Consider the following 19077-nt stretch of genomic DNA (forward strand, 5'->3'; position numbering starts at 1 on the left):
TGTGCAGTTTCAGAGTAAACCCTGCTGCTGTGTGTCACTTCACTGAAAACAAAACTGAAAGTCCATTAACTTCTCGTACACCCAGACCTACACCATGGATTTATAAGAAAACTGATCATTTCCAATTTTGATTTGCGTTGCTCTACAGAAGGTCAACACTTCAGGATACGTTAAAACACGCACTGCTTGAAGTCCAGACAGACCGGGGCTGAGAGACATCCGTCCCAAGGCTGGTGCTTGCATGAGAATGAAGTAATGATGTCAACATAAAATGAATCTCTTCTCTCACGGGGCCCTTCATGGAATGCGCAAGAGGTGGGGCTCCCTCCTACAACGGAGGGGGATTCCATCCAGGGCAAGGGGATTCTGTGTTCACAGACAACAAGATGAAAGGAAATTGGGGTTTATTCAATAGGTCCTTCCATCTGTGACTTTCAGTTCTCAGTTGTCTGTGTGTGTTTTTGTGTGTGTGTCTGTGTGTGTGTATCTGTGTGTGTGTATCTGTGTGTGTATCTCTGTGTGTGTGTTCTATTACAAAAACCTGTGGGACTGTTGCTGTGTCGCTAGCGTTTTGCCCCATGCCATGCATACAGCGTGTGGAGCAGAAAAGCCTGACAGGCCCCAGTAAAATACGCCTGGGCTCTAGGGTCTCTGTGATGCTGCCAAGTCACACATCCTGCTCTGTCTTAGCTCAGTGTCCTTATCTGGAAATAGAGTGAGAGCCTAACAGGAAGACCTCGCCATTCTGATACGGGGACCAAGTGATACGGTGGAGAGGAAAGACTTGGGAAAGGGTCTGTTGAAAATAGTGCTATTGTGACCGCGGTTCTGACACAGATACGGACAGACAGGGCAGAGGAAGGTGAACCTGATTCCAAAACACGCATCGTGGAGAATTCGTCTCACTGTTACAGATGAGCGTGAAGAAAGCCAGAAAGGTTGAATAACTTGCTCCAAGGCAAGTAGCCCGTTGGGAGCAGAAGTAGAGACAAATCCCCACACAGGTATTATGACTGAATGTGTCGCTCTTCTAAGTCTCTGCTATGATTTCACCATGAGCCTTGAGAATACGTGGAGAATGGGAAGCGGCAAAGGGCCACTTGATGACCCTGGTCACAGGAAGGCTGGAGGAACAATGGAAAAAACAATCAGAAAAGGCACAGAAGGACAGCAGACAAGACGTAAGATGGCAGACAAGACGCAGTTAAGGACTACGGGCCAATAAGGTGCAGGACGTGATGAAATCTGGGACGGAGGGCCTCTAGGTCAGGCCCTTGACCATCTGCCTCATTCCACAGTTACTGGTGAGGACCATGGAGGGTGTGGGCCCAACAGGGTGGTAGATATTTATAAATATATATTTATAATGTGTGCTCAAAATTTTAAAATAACTGATCTTTGCTAAATATTTCCTTTCTGAACCTTAGGGGTAAAAGATTAGTAGAAATCTCCAGATGGACTCATGTTGGGTATTTTCTGCTTGAGAGTGAAAAACCTGGGGCCACGTCTTCGAGAGGAACACCGTTAGGATCCTCCTTAAGAAGGACCAGAGCAGGGCGCCTGGGTGGCTCAGTGGGTTAAAGCCTCTGCCTTCCGCTCCGGTCATGGTCTCAGGGTCCTGGGATCGGGCCCCACATCCGGCTCTCTGCTCAGCAGGGAGCCTGCTTCCTCCTCTCTCTCTGCCTGCGTCTCTGTCTACTTGTGATCTGTATGTCAAGTAAATAAATAAAATCTTAAGTAAAAAAACAAACAAAAACAAGAAGGACCAGAACAGGGGCTTTGAATCCGTGAATAAATACTATCACATAGGACTCTTTGAATGAAACTAGCCTGGGGTATTTTTTTTCTCCGTGCTAAGTAAATTTCCGAGTGGTGATAATATCTAACACATACACAGAGCTTTCTAAGTACCGTGCACTCTTCTGAGAGGTCATGCATTCATTTAATGCTCATAACCGTGTGAGGGGAGTTCTATTACTATCTCCACTTTCCAGATGAGGAAACTGAGACACAGGGAGGTCAGGTAACGTGTCCAAGATCAAACAGCCAGCAAAGCCACCATTGAGCTGGGACTTAAACCCAGGCTGTCCGGCTCGCAGGACTTAATGTGGTCTATTACATGGTGCTTTACATACTCTGTCTCCTAGAACGTCATTAAAATAGCAATCTTGCTGCCTACACTAAAACCTTGGATTTCTGGGGTTGGACAGATAAGAACTCATTTATTCATTAAGTAAGTCATTCCAATATTCATTCAATGTGTCTTATAATCTTACTGTATATCAGGCTCAGCAGTCGCAAAAATAGATGTGGTTTCTGCTATCTGCCAACTGAGCGTCTAGGGGGGAGAAATACTTATCAAATAATGACACAAAAAAATGTAAAATTACAAAATTTCATAAGAAGCATGAAGGAAATATATGAGATGTTCCAAGATTATTTGAACATATAAATTGGCATCTGTCCTAGTCCCAGACAGGCCCTGAGGGACTTTGGCCTTTGAGCTGGGATTACAAACAAGAGACCTGGAATTGTTTAACATTTCTAAACCCTAATCCTCACCTATAACACAGGGGCAATGGTTCAGGACATTATCCCAGCACTTAGTAACTACTCAATTAGTGATAGTGATAGCCTTGTTATTTTTAATTTTCCCATTACTCTCTGACCCGTATCCACTTAGAGATGAGGATATAGGAAACATGAAGATTTAGAATAATATATTTAGCAATCATGAACACGGAAAGGAGTGGGAAGAAAAAGAAAATGACTTGAAAATGCTATGGATTTTAACTGTTGACAAGTAGAGCGCTTCAGTAAACTGAGCAGTACCTGGGAGGGAACCAAATGGGAAACTAGACGCGTACAGGAAACCCGATGCTTCGCTCATGTTTTTTCTGATGCCTCAGGATTCTGTCATGACGTCGCTTCTGTCCGGCTGGTAGCACATTCTCTGTGGCTTTAGGTACTTCTTCAGCCCGAGTCACGGGATGGACGGACTGACGTGCACGCTCTTCCCCAGACCTTACTGCTGCAGCCCGCGGGAGGAAGGGCTGGACTGACCTCGCCGGGGTGGGTGTGGACAAGGCAGGTGAGGTGGGGTGGAGAAGCTCCACTCTCCCGAGCCATTATGAGGGCCACAGAGAGCCTCTGGCCCTATGACTCTGCTTCAGCTTCGCAAGGAGAAGCAGGGACGCTGTGAGGTAAGTTGACGGAAACTCACGGACTCCTTCCTGCCATGCGAGGTGTCCCTGGAAGACCCCCGGGGGATGATTCAGTGATCCCACATTTTTCAGACGGGAATCTGCCTCTGCCCCCTTGAGGAGAGCACGTCAAAGGGTCAGGGACACGGGAAAGGGCCGGGAGCCTCGTGCACGACGGCTGGAGGTGTGTCCCGGGCAGTCCGTGAGTCCACGGCCAGACCAGCAGGGAGGCGGCATGCTCGTGGGGGGCTGTGCCGATGTGGCAGGAGCGCACTCTTACCCCGAATCCCAACCCCGCACCACTTCACATCTGGGGCAGGGTCAGGGGCTGGCCAGGAAGGGGGGTGGGGAGTGGGGTCCAGGGGGATCGACCAGGGCCACCTCCCTGGCCAAGGGACGTCTAGACTGTCACTGCCTTGCCGTTCAAGCCACTGGTTTGGTTCCCCTGAGGCTAGTCCCCATGGCAGGTGTATTTCAGGAGTTCAGGTGACTCAGGCGCTCGGGGGGAAGTCCCCGGCCTCAATTCCTGCACTCCTGGGCACCTTTAGGCCTGGACTTTCCATCAGTACAATATTTGCTTTTCCTTAGGGAGTCTAGAAGCAACTCACACATGGTGCCGACTTCCTCTCTCCTCCTGCTTCTGGGAGAGCTCCTAAAACAGTGGAGGGGCTGTGAAATAGGAGGCGTGGCACACTGAGCGAGGCAGCCCCCGGAGCCGCCGTGACTCCGAACGGCATCGCCACGCAGCGGTGTTTTTCTCATCATCAGGGACAAGCACTGGAGGTATCTCGTGTTTCCAGGGTGATTCTGGGGGTCCTGACCTTTCATTTCAAAGGCAAGTTTTGTAGCTACATGTGTGTATCTGAGAACTGACGGATGCCAACAGTGCCTGCGTCCCTCCCAGCGCACACATGGACATGCAGGACTGGGGGGTGTGAAGACAAGTGAAGAAACAGACAGGAAAAGCGCTGTACAGGCATAAGGAGGCAATAAATAGAATCACCGTGGCAAATCCAGAACTAAGAGAAGCTTTCCAAGGCAGGATCGCCCACAGGTCTTTCTCCAGAAGCTCCAGTCTGCAGCCCCCTCTGTCACACCGGCAAGCCCCCGGCGGGCTCCGTCAGGGCCGCACAGGCGGAATTCTACCGAGCTCAGATTCTCGATCTTAAAACGGTGCAGCAAAGAGGACGCCTTTTCCTCTCTCCAGTGTAAAGAATGTGTTTCAAAATAAACGTCCGGTGTCCATTCAGCCGTTGGGTCATTCACCACAGCGAGCGCAGAGCCGGTGGTCAGTAGCTGTTGAGTGAAACCGGTCAGGTCTGGAAAACCATGTGTGTCTCCCGACGCCCGGAGAACGCACTCCCGCCGCTCGGGAAAGAACCTGAGTTATTTGTCGTGGGTCACACACAAAAGGCCCCAGTCTCCCGGCTCTCGCCGAAGCCCCCAGAAACAGACAAGGACGTCTGGTTTCCTGATTGACCTGTGACTGCTGTATCTGGGGTTTAGCTCTAGGAACGGAGGGAAAATGAGATGTCTTTAAACAATTTATCCATCGAAAGAGGACCCTCCCCCAGCCTGTTTGCAGCCACCTTCTTTTTTTCCCCTCTGCTCCCTTCTTTTCAAACGCTACCTGACAGACTGCCGCCGTCACCCTGTGAATGTAAGTAATTTCCTTGTTGACAGCCTCCGTTCTCCCTGACATCTGCCAGCACTCCCTGACACGTGAATAAGCATTAAGATATTAACAGTCTGGCACAGGTTTGAGGGCTGGAATAGTAATGCTTGGCAGGCCTGCTGCACAAAGCCACACGCAGAGAGACCCCCACTCACTCGGCTCTGTCGTCCTTCTGGTTCGAAAACGCGGCGGGGCCCCGCGTAAATGCCGATTATTCGCTCGACTGCCCTGGCATTTTGGTGTCTCCTTCGACAGGCCAGATCGTACATTAAAAGAAAAGAAAAAGAAAAACAAGAAAATGCCTGCTTGTGAGACCCTGTAAGGGAGAAGCAGAAGGTTCAGGAAAAAGGCAGGTCTTTGCTCACTGGGATGAGTTAATATTTTAAGGGGATTGGCTTAACAGAAAAAGCAAAGTCAAGCTCCCCAAACTGACACACAGGACAGTCTGCACAGAGCTTTCTTCTGATATTTTCAAATTCTTCCCAAACACTAGCTAGCAGGTGCCACCTTTGTGCCATGGACTTTTGTCAGATCCTCCTGCCGAAAATTATGAGGCCAGAACACCACAGTAGGCTTTGTTGCCGGAATCTGCTCCCTGAGAAATGGCAAAGCTATTAACATGCTGGAGTCTTAAGCTGTGAAGTGAGTCAGAGAGTTGTCTCTGTTCTATTCTGGGCAGGGCTTGTTTTGGATCAAAACCCAGCAATCCACACAGGTAATGCTAAAATTAACATCAAAATAGAAGGGGCAGAACTGCGAAGGTGACACTTGTTCCCGAGGGGAAAATGACTCACTATGGCTGCACTTGGGAAACAAAAGAGGAGTTAAAATAGGTTTTACGGAAGTTCAAGGTAGTCTGATGACGGGGTCAGTTCAAGCATTTTGGGGCTCAAGACCTTGACATCTTCTGGGGGCAAAGAGCCCAGATTTTCCTCACTCCCCCCAGCTGGCCCCTGTCAGGACCCGGCGATGCCACAGAAACAGCAGACGGTTACATACTGATTCCTTCTGCAGACGCCTTCATTTCCCTGTTGTTTGACCCGAGCCTGGGTCATTATCTCTGCTTTGCAAGAGAGGAACGAAAAGAGGCCCCAGAAGGATAGGGCCTTGCCCCAGATCGCAGGTAGTAAATGGTGGAGGCCCAGAGTGACCCTGGGTCCTGTCTTCTGGGCTGGAGTACTTCCAAGGCATCGGCTCCCAGCCCTGGGGGCTTGGTCAAAATTCCCAGAGAAAGGAGCCTGGAAGGACTGTGACTGCCTTTCTAGAACCCAAAGAGCCGTCTGTGGCCACGAGAAGCTGATGGACTGGGACTGAAAGGAACCAGAAGAATCAACTCCAATCCACAAAGGGGGTTGCTCAGGTGGGAAGGGTGGTGCCCGTCAGACTGACCTCATTTCTTCCTGAGCACAGCGGGGAGAGCCTCCGTGGTGGCTTGGGTGTGTCTGCTTGGGCAGGGGAGTTGGAGTTCTCAAACCAAATGCCTCCGTGGTGGCTTGGGTGTGTCTGCTTGGGCAGGGGAGTTGGAGTTCTCAAACCAAATCCCGGGCCACCCCCAGTTTCCCACTCCAGACCTTGGATGTGAAGGGCGTGGGCGTCAGCGGGACCTGAATTCGAGTTCTGCCCCCCATTAGCTGGCTCAGTTTGGCCAACTGAATCTCAGTTTTTTCATTTATAAGACAGTGAAGACAACCCTATCTTCCTTCTAGGCTTGCTGTGAGGGCTAACGGAGCTAAGCCGGTCAGATGTTTAGTACAGTAACGCCCCAAAATAAATGTTAGTATGTTGTTATTATTAATCAATATGGGGACTCATGGGGGCCTCCTATGTCTCTGATTCCCGACTTGCCATCCCCCTGTGGCCGTCCTGCCATGAAAGTGCTGTTACAGCCGATAATGGGGCTCCTCCAAGGCTCCCGCCTTTGTGCGTGTCCGCCTCACTCTTGTTTCTGGACGGCTCCCACTTACTTTAGATGCACGCCCCAAGCCAGGGCACCTGCCTGTCTCCATGATAGTGTGGTCATTGAGAGCGCAGTCTGTGCTCTGGACATTACTGACCTGCTCAGTCCTGCAGGTTAGGGGCTACATTTCGCTTTTAATGGTTGGGCAGATGGAGCTCAGAGAGGTTAAGTAACCTACCCAGAGCTTCACAGCTGTTAGGTCTCGGGCCGAACTTTGCTGCTGGGGGGTTCTGGTACCAGTGCCCGCTCTACAGCTGAACCACCTCACCCCTCCCGAGACGAAGCTGCAAACCAGGGAACTTGGATTCTTTTGTCCACCTTGGTCTCCCGTGGACACCGCTGGGGGTTCCTGTCCTGCTCCTGCACCTCCCGGCAATGTTTCAGGTCCTGTCCGGGCTTCGCGTCCATTCTGACCACCCCCGTTCGGGACCGCTTTCCTGTTTCCTGGATGTCAGATGTTTTCTGGATGTCCCTTCTCCGTTTCAAGTCCCTTTCTAACTCACTCCGCCAACACACAACGCACAGTGCCGCCTGCTCAACCCCCCGGAGCCTGGCTCTCACGTCAGCTTCCCGGCAGAAGGTACTCAGTGACGACCCACATTCTGCAGAAGAAAACGATACTAGTCAGCCGGACAATCGAGGTCTGCCTCCTCCATAAATGTGCAGCTTAGCTTTTTGGTTCTCATTATATCGCTTTACATACTCAGCAAAAGGCACAATGCACGGGGCCAGAAATCTGTGCCTCTTGTCTGTTGCTGCCTCCCTGATACCTAGACTAGTTGCTTGTTTACACTACGTGCTCACTAAATATGTGCGGGTTGAGTGAGTGAATGATTGAATGAATGAAAACAATTTTCCCTCTAAAACGACGACACTGTCCACCGTGTTTACCGCCGAGCTCCCGGTGGTTTGAAGACGGCAAGTCAGCTCTCCTTCTTCAGGGCACCTGCCAACGTTTTTAAGGATGAAGAAAAGCCAACACAGGACTCGTAAATATTTGATACATTGTAGAAAATAATGTTTATCAAAGTCATGCTTTGGTGCTTATTAAGCACAATGCAATGTAATTGTGTTATGCAAGGGTGATGACGGAGTTCTAGAAATAGTCATTATTAGTCCCGACAGGCGGCGTGACCTGGTACGGGAACGGCGGTTTAAAATCAAGTGACAAAGGTCATCCTGATTTGGCTACCATATGCGTTGCCGAGCCAAGACACAAGGGCTTCTGCTGCTCCGGCCAGTGGGGGCCCGGAGCTCACGCGCGCTGCCTGCCTGCCTGCCTTCCTCCGGCCTCCGGCCTCCCCTGCCCCGCACAGGTTCACACGCACCTTCTCCTTCTGAGGCTCAACGAAACGCCCTTCCCTCTCCCTTCTCTAGGCCTCCCCCGGGACGAAATCTCTTATCACTTCCCTGCGGCAGCTTCTCGTGGGGTCAGCCACGTTAGGATTCTGACTTCAGTCCCACGGCTCAGGCGGTGGCTGTCCCGACCAGGCCTGTGAGAAAGGCCCGTCCCCCACTTCTGAGTGATCCTCTAACCGTGCTCCGCCGACTGTCCCCTGTTGTGCCGCGCTCACCGGTGCTCAGCGTGTCGTCGTGGGCTGAGGGAGCGGCCGCGGGTCAGAGAAGCCGGTGTCTGAGGCGCGTTGCGAGGCCGGGACAGGCCGCACCCGCGGGCCGAGGGCGCGGGGCAGGGGCAGCCGCGTCACGGGGCTGCGGACAGACGGCAGCGCGTGTGAGCAGTGACGGGGCCCCGTGACTTCCGTGGGGGCCACAGCGCCGGCTGCCCTCAGACACCAGCTCTGTCGCGTCTGCATGAACGGGGGGCGCCGAGCGGTGTCCCCTGTTCCTACGTTTTGTGGCTGACGACGACAAAAGCTAACACGGGGCGGCGGTGGTTCCCTGTAAGGGCCGCAGGCCTGTTTCGGACGTGTTCCTGCCTTCTGTGATGAAACTGTTGCGCGGACACTGCACGTTAGCTAGGATACGCCTGTGTTACTGTGCGTCTGTGTCTGATACATCTGTGTTACTATGTGTATGAAACTGTTCATCGGACTCTGCACGTTAGCTAGGATACGTCTGTGTTACAATGTGTCTGTGTCTGAAACTGTTGCGCGGACACTGCACCTTAGCTAGGATACGCCTGTGTTACTGTGCGTCTGTGTCTGAAACGTCTCCGGGCCGCCCCACATCGCTGCTCACTGTCGCGGGACTTGGCTGTGGTCCTGTCACTGGCATCAGGCTTGGTCATGTGACCTGCTCAGACCTGCGGACTTTAAGTAGAAGTGACATGTGCCGTGACCGAACAGAGCCTTCGGGGCCACTGTGCCCTTTTGCCTCTGCCCCGCGGCCGACCCATCTCAGTGGGGTCGTGTCCTTCCTGCCAGACCCTGCGCAGAAGCGGCATGTGGGGCAGGACCTCGGCCGCCCAGCCCGGACCCACACATGGGAAACAAGCCTCCGCTGGCGCAGGCCCCCGGGGTCTGGGACCTGTCGCTGGGACTGCCATGGCGAGGCCGAGGCATCCCCCATGCAAGGACGGCCCGGCCAAGGAAAGCGCTCGGAGCGGCCAGAACCCGGGAGGGCTCCACAGTGACGGCGGGGCCGAAGCGCTCCCACAGATGCGATTTCCTAACTCACGCTCGCACACCTTCCATTTAAAGCCTCTTCCTTGGACTCTCCAAAGTAGTTTGCTGTGGACAGTCATGGGGCTGAGAGCCGGAAGGGTATGCGTCCTGGTCCCGACTTGCTTCTTCTGGGGCTCCGTGTCCTCCTAGATAACTGTCAAGGTTGTGGCAGAAGAAATTTCGAGGCCGCGGCCAGGCCGCCGCCGGGTCCCGCATCCACTGCGTGACCGAGGTCGGCTCTACCGCTACCGCGCGGGCGTCCAGGCCCTCAGCCTCTCCATCCTTCCCCTCACAGGACCGACCTTAGCTTTGGCCGTGGTCAGGTGTCAAGGCAATGGAGTTTGCGTGGGCTCCTGGAGCACGGCACTGTGTTTTGTTTTCCTTCTCATATGAAGTCACTAAACTCTCAGCCAGAGAAAAAAGTGATTTCCCAGAAAACAAAAACTCTTTGGCTCACCAAGGTTGTGCTTAAAAAGAGCAAGGTACGATCAGAGAAGAACACGAGGCTGCCAAGGTGGGCAAAGGTCTGGCCCCAAAATGAAAACTTTGGGTTCCAGCCTTCTTCCCGCATTATCAGCCCGGTGATCTTGGGACACCACTCATTACTCTGGGCTCCAACTTCCCTATGTGTAACAGTAAAGGATCTCCAAATCCCTGTCCAGTGCTAATGTTTTGTCACTATAATTCCATCAAAATTAATTGACAAATGTTTCTTTTTCTTTTTTTTTTTTTCTTGCAAGTTTCAGGTGGCAGTTCTCTTAATTTGTAGAATTGGGGAAATACATTAATGGAGGGAAATGTTTACAGGGAAAGCCCAGCCCACACAAATTTTCTGAGTTGCTAATAAATTTTGATCTTAAAGGAGAACTAAAAGAAAGAACTCAATTTATAACCATTTAACACAAACAAGCACTAGTTTGTTTGCCAGAAGAACAGGTGGCCTAGAATCTTTTCCTGCCCACTCGCAGGAGATTTTCTGCTCCAACTTAGGGAAGCTGAGGGCCGCCATATTCCTCCTAGCGCTGTTGAAAGGTATCCAGATCCTCAAAGTCTCCGCCAGAGGTGTGAAAAGTCGGGTGTGGGCCCCAAAGCTGCCCAGGCCCTGACTGGTTTCCAGCACCAGGTCCTCCTCCCATCACTTGGGACGGCAGGTGCTTGCTGTCCCCATGCCCCTGGCCTTGGCAGGACCGCAGTCTGCTTGCCACACCCTGATCTCCTTAGATCCCCGCCACCATACCCTATTCTGGGCTGTGGGCAGAGACAAGGCTGAGACTGGATGTGGTAATTACACAGTCTAAGATCATGCGCCCCACGAGAAGTCCCGGAAAGCCGCCCTTAAAAATGTGCTGTCCTCCTCCTAGAGATTCTGTATTTACTGAAACATGCACGAGTCCTCCGTCAGCCTCAGAAAGCCATTCTGGAAGAGAGGACATGAGGGCGCCCTGCTGAGATGCCCCTCGGAGAGAACCTGTGGTGGAGCGTTGCCTGCACCTGCCATATTTTGGATCTCCTGAGCATTCACTGAGAGGCCACACTTCCCCTAGGGCTGCTCCAGATGAACACTGAGCCCACTGGGGAATTAGAACTGGGCCATTCCTGGCTCAACGGGGGATTCCTCCTATGGGCACTTTTGGCTTGGGGACTTTCCAGCAGGATGGTCAAAACTTTCTCAGAATTCTGCCGTGGTCTGAAACGCTTCCTACTCAACCCTTCCTTCCCTCTTCCCTTTCCTAGATCTCAGACCTGCACTATACGCCAGAGGCGCCCCCTGCCTGCTCCTTCCCTCCCCCGCTTTAACCCTTATCCTTCCCAGGCACTTTCCTCACTAGACCTCCCGCACAATGCCTTCCTTTTGGCACCTGCTTCTAAGAGAAGCAGGACATGATGCTTTCAAAGTTAGCACGTCTGGCCCATTGTATCAAGGCTCTCCAGAGAACAGAACCACTAGAAATTTATCATCTGTCTGTCTTCCATCTGTGTATCCTCTGTCACGGATCTACCCCTATTATAAGGAATTAGCTCAGGTGATTACAGAGTCTGAGAAGTCCCAAGATCTACAGTGGGCAAGCTGGAGACGCAGGAGAGCCGATGCGTGGTCCTAGTCAGAATCTGAAGGCCTAAGAGCTAATGGTATAAGTTCTAGTCTGAAAACTGGCAGGCTTGGGACCCCAGAAGAGCTGTTTCAGTCTAAGTGTGAAGAACCGAACAGAGCATCAAAGTAGCCAGGCAGGAGGGGTCCCCTCTTACTTTTATGGGATGAGGGTAAGTGTGATGGCCGCAATATCAGTCTTTCTGTTCTATTCATGCCTTCAACTGATTGGACAAGGCCCACCCACATTAGTGAAGACAGTTTGCACTGTCTACAGATTCAGATGTTAATCTCACCCAGAAATACCCTGATAGGCACACCCAGAGTAATGTTTGACCAAAATCTGTATACACTATGAGCCTGTCAAGTTGACAGCTAGAAATAACCATCACACCCAGGGAATCCAGTGGTAATCGGTTAAAGTACTTCTGCTAAAGTCGTGAACATAAGTCAAGGTAGAGTATGAGTCGCATTTGTGTTTGTATCTGCCTCTGTAAAAAAAACCCTTGAATAATAATAAAAAAAGATCTATGAATAACTGAAGGTGGAAACCACATCTTATTGACTTTCAGATATAAAGAACATATTGAAAATTCAATAACTTGAATTCCTACTATGTGTCCCGCACAGACAAAATGATAAGGGTATAGCAGTCAGCCAAACAGACCAGGTTCTTGAGCGCAAACAGCTTACATGAAGGTGAGAGAGACACATAATATATTAAACAATTGCATGTATGTCGTAACGTGCGGCCGTCCGTGTGAAAGGGGAGGGTGAGTGGGCAGGAGGACCGAGGGGAAGGAGAGACGCTCAGCGATGGCTGAACGGGCCACTGATGGGCGGAAGACTCTGGACGGGGTCAGCGATGGCTGAACGGGCCACTGATGGGCGGAAGACTCTGGACGGGGTCAGCGATGGCTGAACGGGCCACTGATGGGCGGAAGACTCTGGACGGGGTCAGCGATGGCTGAACGGGCCACTGATGGGCGGAAGACTCTGGACGGGGTCAGCGATGGCTGAACGGGCCACTGATGGGCGGAAGACTCTGGACGGGGTCAGCGATGGCTGAACGGGCCACTGATGGGCGGAAGACTCTGGACGGGGTCAGCGATGGCTGAACGGGCCACTGATGGGCGGAAGACTCTGGACGGGGTCAGCGATGGCTGAACGGGCCACTGATGGGCGGAAGACTCTGGACGGGGTCAGCGATGGCTGAACGGGCCACTGATGGGCGGAAGACTCTGGACGGGGTTATGGGGGAGGTGGTGTACGTGGTTGGGACGAGCAGGAATTTGGAGTTACCCAAAGCAGAAGGAAGGCCTTCTCCTCTACCCAGAGAATCAACAACTAAAGTGTTCTTCCCCCAGTTCTGGCCGTTCTTCTCTTCCGCCCCTACTCCTCTCTCTACGGCGTTTCTTACCGAGCGGGCCGGACTCCCTCTCCCTGAGTGACCGTCTCGCTGGAGCAAGTTTTCGAGTCAACTTTATCACTTGCATTGACCTTCCCAACATGAGGGCTCTGGGCCAGTTTCCAGTTCTGAAGAAATTCCTCTAAAAGTGGCGCTCTGGAGACACTTCAGTAAATGAAGATGAACTTGGCGAAGAAATTCCAAGCGTAAGGGCAGATAATTAAGAGAGATTTTCAAAGCCTAGGGGGAAATCAAAGACCATTATGTCTGTATGGTTTGCACTAAACCACTTTTATTACAATTTGAGCTCCATACAGCTGGGCAGCAACCGAGCAGTGGGTCTGCACAGCCAGGGGAAAAGCAGAAGTGTGGATGTCAGCCTTCCGGCCGCCTACAGGAGCCACACGTAAGTTTAAGTTTCACAGCTCCCGAGGAATTACAGAAACCCAAACAGGTGATTTTATTGCCATCCTAATAAGGAAATGATGGCATAGTCATTGAGAAATAAAAAAAAGCTTTAAAATTTCCCTTTCGCTCTTCCGCCTCTCTGACTCAATTCCTTATCCTCGACGGGGATGTGGTAAGAGGTACGAGATTTTCCTGGAGTCCTCTGAAGGGAGGTTTAGTAGACGAGTCTGGGCTTTGGAACCGGGCAGGCCTAGAAATGCAACTTTGTTCTGCCAGCCGGGAGCTGTGTGATCTTGGGCAAATTACTCAGTCTCTCTGAGCTCCACTTTCCTTGTCTGTAAAATACCCACTTGAGAGAGTTGCAATGATCCCGTGAGATAGGGGAGGAAAAGCGCCTGGTACGTGATGGGTGTTTAAGGAATGATGGTTCATCTTTCTGGAAAGGAAGGTCCCTAAGGAGCTCAGAAAACATTACCATACTTTCTCTTTATGATTTCTAATAAAGATTATGACATCAAAAAGGTCTTTGTCAAGAGAGTGGTCACAAAAGCAAATGTCTTTGGCAGATCTACAGTGGGATTTGGTTTGTAATTCACAGAGGAGAACTATGGCAAAAAAGCAGCCTGTGCTGCCCCAAAGGGCCAACTAAAAGATGTATGCCTGATATGAGGGGGTGCACCCCTCAGCTCCTGAGGGCCTGAGCCCCATTTAAAGGGAGGGTGCAGTTGCTACCTAGCTCTTAGCTAAGGGTAGCGCAGACCTGCTACTGACAGATTTTTTTAATCCGTAAATCCATTACTATGTGAAATTTCCGGTTCACATAAAATGGCTCCTACATCAATTAATTAAAAAAAACAAAACAAAGCACAACACAGAGACCACAAAAAGCATGTTTTCAGGCCAGACATGGCCTGCATTTAGCAGGGATTGCCCGACAGCAACTTCTGGAAGAGGAACATTCCATGATTGCACTCTCACTCCTTGTATAGTAAAATATCCTCGTTTTAAAATAATTCTTTGAATAATTCCATGCAGAGCAAGGAGTTCAATGTACAAATAAATCTCTTCCTGCATATTTCTATATCTGGGACACTAAGGACCCAAAATAACCTAAAAAACCTAGGAAGAATTTTGTTGTTATTTATTCCTCAGGATTCAGAGATTGCTGGCGGGCATGTCCAGTCGCAGGGCACAGGCAGGACACAGCTGACGCCTGCTGATGAAGCTGTTTTCTAGATATGTCCTTACAAAACATGATGTTCCCTGATACTTTCCCCGGTATCATAGGGGGGTTAAATTATTAATGAATAGTCCAGGAAATCGTTGCCTTCCATCTTAAAAGAGAAGGCAGAAAGAGATTAGAAGAAATTATTTTTTTTTTTTAAAGAGTCTGTCTGTTGGCCCCAGAGGAGCCTCACAAAAGCAAGTGTCCAGGGGAGGTCCTGACGGGCAAAGAAGTGCTGGTTGTTTGCATAACGGCGGCTGAAAAGTGTGTTATTGACTTGTTCCTCTCCACTTCTGAGCTTAGAGCAGAGAAAAAAGAAACTGTATTTCAGCACCAAGAGGCACCGTAGAAGTTAAGTCCATGTTTGATTGACCGTGTCCCCCCCACACACCCTAAAACTATCATTTACAGGGAACCCCAGCAGGGTTCTGGACTATGCGGCAATCCAGATACGTGGGCAGGGCTTACCCACAGAAGCGGGGGTGGGGGGGTAGGGGGTGGGGATTGGAGGAGGGGTGGGGGGAGTGGGGGGGGTGGGGGGGTGGGGGGAATGCACCACGACATCCCTTTTGGTGGGTAACAGGCACATTAGGATGGAACAGCCTCAGGAAGTATGGGACTGTGACCGTGAGAAGAGAGAAACCTTGGACCAGAGGAGCTGGAGGGCATCTTCACGGGAACTGTTGATTCCCTCTAACGACACAACCAGGCGTTTGCGAGAAGCCGAATTACCCAGATGTCTTCTCAGGACTTCTATGTGTTCTGCCCCCAACAACCGCTCGGTCAGTAACTATCCACGTAGTCCTGGGCAAGGACGGCCTCTGGGGTCCGACCGATTCTCTTTACACACTGACAACTGCGGTGCTAATGCAAAACAACAAGTGAATTCCGTGTTCTTCTGCCTATTTTTCCATGTTTCCGACACTGAATGGAAAACAAATGCCATAAAGAGAACGAGGCCCGATGATGGTCCCGTTCCTTATCCACTCCAGGCGGTGCAGGGTCTCTTTCTCAAAATATTAGGTTTAGAAACAGCAACAAGGATCCACAGAAAGGGACAAACATACTCAACCAAAATGATGTTTCACGGGTCTGCTATAAAAATTAAAGGATTCTCTCATTACTGGGGAAAAAAACACATATTTTTGAAGTTACAAAATTTAGAACCTAAGATAGCAATAATGAAAGGATTCTTTTGGTAAAAGATACTGAGATCTTGGAGCCCTGTTGTAAAACAGCACATCGAATAGAATTTCTATTTGAAAAACTAACCCTCAGTTCCTCCTCTTTTCTCTCTTTTTCTCGTGACTCCTTATCTCTACTACTACAATGACCCAGTAATAAAAATATTTTGCTTTGGAAATCTCACTAGAATGTCCAGTATATTTTAATCACAATATTAAATGCACCTTAGTTTGAGAAAGCCTTTTTGGAAAAGATAAGCCAAATTCAAGCAAGTGGAAGCCAATCTTTTTGCAACCCTGTTCCCTAGGATTATGATGTTCCCAAGATAATTTCATCATCTCACTTGGGTCAACAGTGCTGTTGACTTGAATGGCAGAACGCCAAGAGAAGTTGCTATGCCAGGTTTGGCCCTTAACGATGCCCGGTTGTGCTTTCCTTTGAGAGAGCGCGCCACTGTGGGGACGGAATTCCCAGAGTGGGACTCAAGGGGGTGGTCGAGGTTAGGGAAGAGCAGGTTGGCATTTGGGCAGAAGACAGAACGCAAGCTTTGATGGGGACGGCGGTAGCATTTAGTACTCTCAGTGCGCGCTGCTCAAATTCCCGCTGTCACTGCAATTAGAGCCAATGGTCTTCCTCCTCCCAGCTCCCTCAGATGGGAAGTGTTGCTGTGACCTGCCGGGAACGTATTAGGTTTCCTTAATAAAGACAAATACATCACAGCGGTGGGTTAAGTGTTCCAGCGAACAGTTAATTCTCGCTTCATTAAGCCAAACCAAATAATTCTCATTTAAATGAAGAAACGCATCCTGCTTCCCAGTAAATATTTGGTAGCAGAGCAGCAAGGAAAGCTCATGCCATGTAACCCTTCCTGCTCTTTGGGGGCTCCTGGAACATTTCCACTTGTGCCCCATTGAGAATGAGAAACATTCAAAGCAAAATGACACTTGTCTGAATAAATGGGGAAACTAAGCTTCGTGGAGTCTCCTCCTAGATTTAGTGGGGTTTGTTTCTCGTTTCTTAAAAAGTGTGTGTTCACGCTGTTGTTCAATCGTGGAACTGTTGTGATCCTCCCTGGGCCTCTGGGTCGTCAGTGTGAATTAGAAAGTCCTCCTGGATAATCTCGGCAAATCATCTGGTGGAGAGTGCCGGGGCTTTTCAGGCTAAGTGCACAAGATACACATAAATCATCATCACTTCGGGGTTGATTAGAAGAGGGCAGGTATTTCGCCATCTTGGCAATGTGTGTATGCCTGTGGCAACTGATTAGCTATTTCAAATTAATAGCTCAAAATGAAAACAAGCCTGGGGTTAGAATAAAGAGAAATGGGGTTTTTTTTTTTTTGGTAAGGAAAGCTTCAACCTCTTCCAAAAAGCCCCTTCCCTCCCCCTCATGCTTTCCGTCTTCCTCTTGTTATCCAGCCTAGAACGATGTCTGTCCGCGAGAGGACGGTCTGGAGGAGAGTTTCAGAGCTCACGGGGCGGGGGGCTGTGGGGAAGGAAGATGTCAATGAGATGTGTTCTTCTGTGGGAGCTCAGGAGGTTCTCAGGGTGCGGAGCCCTGCGTAAGAACCACGGGGTCCTTCCTTCCGTCTGCACGAGCCACCCTGCCTGCATCAAGAAGCTTCCGGAGAGCAGTCCGTCTACACCCGGCATGGCCACCGCAGGACTCAGTTGTGAAAAAAAAGAAAAATTCAGTGAAAAAGAAAAAGCCCCATAGAGAAGAGACGGTAAAATAAACACACACTCTGTTTCCAGGGCAGGAGGGGGGCTGAGGGGGGGGAGAGCGACACATGTGGTCCAGAGGTAGAAGGAGGAACTGGATTTCAAGAAAATTTTATGAGACCTTTTTTGCCATTTTGCCTTCTTGGCATTTTGGGCCTAGATTTTATTTTGGGAAGTGTTCAAAATTACACTTGTACTACTATATTAGTTTGTCTTTTAAAGTTAAAAAGAGAGAAAGGAAGAAAAAAATCTGTCTTTGAAAGACCCTTTTACAGGCAGTAGAAAATATACCTTGAGGACCTGGTTGCTCTCCCAGAAACTGAGAAGCCTAAAGTCTGTCTAACCTTGTGATTTTTTTGATAGTTAACTAAGATGAGTAAAACTTTATTTCTTTAACTACTGACTTTATTTCCCTAGCGATTCCCCCTCGTTTCCATATTTTGATAAAGGGAAGCTGTTCCCTATGCAATTTTAATCTCATTTTTCAAAAAAGATGAAAATGCCATTTTAGAAACAAAACTATTTTTTTTCGTCAAATTACCCACTAGGAATGAGTTGTAAAATTGTATGTTCTTCAGATCGTGACCACCGTTACAATACCGGGGTGGGGGGTGGACAACTAGTACGTCAAGCACGTGTGTTTTCAAATCCAGCTCTGCGCATACTCTGCGCGACACTGCGTCAGTCACTAAGTGTTTGTGAACACCCGTTCTTCGCCTCGAAGAGATAAGGCTAATAAACACACACTTGGCGTTGTTTTGTTGAAATTTCATCAGATAAGCAAGCACGAATACCCATCGTGGTGGATACTACGAAGTCACTGTGTTCAGTCTCTTCCTCCCAATTCGAAAATGCTTTCTAGAAGGTCTAACTTAATGGGTACCTTTAGAACACTCAGCAGTCCAGTGAGCTCTGGGGTAGGCGTTACTGAGAAATGAGGAAGTAGAAAACCCAAATTATGTCTCAGAAGAACATTCCTTCTGCTTGAGGAAACAAGATGTGTGAAAGAAACACAACGGGGAAGCCATCAGAGTGCATACAGACAAGTATTCGAGCTTGTAAACAGCAGGTGCCAAGATGGGTTCTGGGAAAGGGATGGGTTTTATTTAGGCTTTTGTGGCACAGGGAATTTTAATTGGCACAGGCAAAACAAACTACTTTAAAAACGAAAAAAAAAATATAGGAAACTCCTTTTGGGGGGAAGAATACAATTTAAGAAATAATAAAAATTTACAAGATTTAAGAGGGTAGGAATGAGCAGAGCAGACGTCTTCAGGAAACGGACCGACCCGGCACGGAGAGCTTCACGGGGGAAATAGCTCAAAAAGAGGAAATTGGGATCAAATGGTGACGACACTTGCGTCTCATCCTAACCAGCTGAGTCTGAGCCCTGAGGTCTTCGGGTCATGACAGCGGCCTCTGCCGTGGCTGCTGCTATCCAGGTGGACCGAGCACCGGCTTCATGCCCAGAAACTGCTAGAGCAGCGCTGTGTGTGCGGCGTGTGCTCGTGTTCGTGTGTGTGGGGCCACCAGGGTGTCTGTGCGTCCCAGATGCTTCCTCTGGGGCCTGCTGCAAGCTGC

At 49.9% G+C, this 19077-nt stretch overlaps 1 long non-coding RNA gene across 1 annotated transcript; it reads left to right on the forward strand.

Moving 5' to 3' along the window:
- LOC116585269 lies at positions 1-6327 on the forward strand. The gene is made up of 4 exons (XR_004283527.1): positions 1-1304; positions 2910-3203; positions 3297-3405; positions 3792-6327. It is a non-coding gene; the product is annotated as an uncharacterized LOC116585269 (long non-coding RNA).
- The last annotated feature ends 12750 nt before the right edge of the window (positions 6328-19077 follow it).

This window comes from Mustela erminea, chromosome 2 (assembly GCF_009829155.1).
Source record: "Mustela erminea isolate mMusErm1 chromosome 2, mMusErm1.Pri, whole genome shotgun sequence".
In the NCBI taxonomy this organism is placed as follows: domain Eukaryota; kingdom Metazoa; phylum Chordata; class Mammalia; order Carnivora; family Mustelidae; genus Mustela; species Mustela erminea.